This window comes from Mauremys reevesii, linkage group 1 (genome assembly GCF_016161935.1).
Source record: "Mauremys reevesii isolate NIE-2019 linkage group 1, ASM1616193v1, whole genome shotgun sequence".
Classification (NCBI taxonomy): domain Eukaryota; kingdom Metazoa; phylum Chordata; order Testudines; family Geoemydidae; genus Mauremys; species Mauremys reevesii.
The window spans coordinates 218,454,041-218,456,651 of NC_052623.1; the positions used below are offsets into that span (position 1 = coordinate 218,454,041).

General features: G+C 36.8%; 1 long non-coding RNA gene across 1 annotated transcript; it reads left to right on the top strand.

Moving 5' to 3' along the window:
* The first annotated feature begins 893 nt into the window (after window positions 1-893).
* On the top strand, window positions 894-2,389 carry LOC120403058. The gene is made up of 3 exons (XR_005597449.1): window positions 894-955; window positions 1,977-2,047; window positions 2,262-2,389. It is a non-coding gene; the product is annotated as an uncharacterized LOC120403058 (long non-coding RNA).
* Window positions 2,390-2,611: the final 222 nt, after the last annotated feature.

Consider the following 2,611-nt stretch of genomic DNA (forward strand, 5'->3'; position numbering starts at 1 on the left):
TATAATTTCCCATGTTGCGGGTTTTCAGTGAGTTCAGTGCATGCAAAGGAAAGTGGAATGTGAATGTTAAAAATAAATTGCTACTGTCAAGTTACATTGTTCATGTAACATGGAAGAATACATTCTGTAAAGAACTGATTGATTTCACAATATGCTTGTATCTTGTGTGTTACTGAGACATTACAAACGATAATATGTTCATTGCATAATGATTGTTGATAAATCAGTATAAATTTTTGGAAATAATCACATTACCAATATAATTTGTGAATATATTTAAACTTACAGATAGCCTTGAGGAAAAAAAAGGAATTGTTAATAATTGACCCCTTGTGTGATGAGATCAGATATGAAAGAACGTGCCTGAGGAATTGGAGGTGATTTATTAGATACTTACTTTTACAGTGGACATTAACTGTTCCACTGAAATTTTTTTTAAAGGGAATGTAACAGTAGTGAGACTAATAACTTCCTGTTAGCTACAAATAAACATTGAAACAGCATGTACTTGTACTGAATATGCTTAATAATGGACTTTGAGTGAACTTGTGTGATTTGACTCTGAGGAACGACTTCACAGAATGTGGACACGAAACAGTAGCATGTTGCATGATTGAGAATGTGTTATTATCAACATGGGGCACAGCAAATCAGGTGGTACATTGTGTAAGTGTGAGACAATAATATGAAAACAAGTGTGTATATATGTGAGCAATAAGTCATTTCAATTACTAATTAAAAAGAGAGAGAATGGATTTTTATCTATGTCCAGAAACCAGAGGGTGGGGGGAAAGGAAAGCAAAGCTCATTTCTGCAGTCTGCTAATGTACTCTCTAAAAATTTCAGAAACTTCATCAAACGATTAAATAGCAAATCCTAATCTGATTGGAACAGTAAAATTGTTCCGCATCCCAGACAAAGTGATGGCCACAACTGCAGACCACTCATCTTAAAGGTATTGAATACCAAATTGCCATTAATATTGGTTATGTATGTTTACTTATCCATGTTGAAAGTAAGTGCCAGAGATTATCAGTGGGCACTGCACTGGTGTCCTTGCCAGGGTGTACAGGGTGCGCTTCTGGCCCCAAGAAGGGATGGGGTCTCCAGTGGAAGGTGCGGTGCTGGGGGACCAGATTCTACCAGCCAGCCCTTCCTGACAGCTGCTGCTGCAGTGGCCAGGAGCACCAGGCGCTTGTAAATCACCGTAACCCAGAGCCCCTTTCGCTCCCCCACTGTAGGCAGTCCTGCCAGGAGCATTCAACAGCATTGCTGGACCCTATGGCTGGGCCGCTGATGCAGGGGCTATGGGATAAAGGTGGCAGCGCCGTTAAAGCATAAAGCACTGCCACAGCGGAAGTGTAACGTCAGCCATGTATGGGCCGGAACCAGTGGCCAGTTCTTACCGGTACACTGGACCAGCCCACTTTCACCTCTGGCAATTATAATGTGTATTCTAAATATCTGTGTTGTTAGTTTGCAGAAATGTATTTGCAGCACAAAGACATCAGTGTGGTAGAAACAACACAAGAGGCTAATACTGCGTTTAGAAGACATATAGCAATTCTTCTAATGAAGGATTACTTTCTACCATGTCTTGTGGACTCATTAGGCACATGTGAAGATAACATGAAGAGTGGAATTATGTCACATAGTTATCTTAGTACCCCTAAAGTGGGATATCTCACAGGTTTGGTTCTGTAATGGTGACTATGAATCAATAATATCTTTAAAGTACACAAAAATTTGAATGGGGGTGAATGATTGCTATTGATCGACCAGTTAAATGAAATTCGCGTTTTTAGATACAGGTGCAGTAAAGTAAAAATTTGAGAAAATATGATTCCAAAAAAAGAAAAAGATATGTTCAAACCATTGACTGGATTAAAATATTGACAATTAATAAATCAAGATTTGCATTTTCAGTGTTGGTCATAACATATTCATCATTTCATTACGCTATATTTATTTTTAAGAAAGCGTGGAGGACTACTGCATATATTGCAACCTTATCAACTGTGAAAAAGAAAGTGAGGATTGTACGATGGTAAGAAACATAGCATTGATTGAGAAATATATGCCATAAACTGCCTAAGGATCATGATTCTTGTAAAAATTCCACAACAGTAAACATTTTCTTCATGCTGATAGGCATATATTTAGGTAATGCTCACATGTGGAAGGAATAGCATGAGTGAACACAAAGTATGTGTAACATTATAACTTCTGTGATTTCATTTCTTAATTGTCACTTATCAAAGGTCCAGTGTGATTCTTGCAAGAGGTGGGCACATATACCCTGTATTACAGAAGGAACCAATCAAGAAAACCTGATGAATGAGAAGAAAGAGTACAACTGCAAGAAATGTGCATAGTTCTCTTCATTACCAAAAAAAAAACCCAATAAAAAACCCATTGTTTAAATGCCTCTTGTTCAAAACATAATGCAACTCAAAGAAACATATTTTTATATATATATCAGATTATAATAATACATGTTTTTATTTGAAAAAATTATTGTCTGTATTTGTGTCCATGTATATAATGCAAATTAAAAAATTATAAAAGTAAATTTAAAAAATGGCAGTGGTCTCATCATGGGCATGCTCCA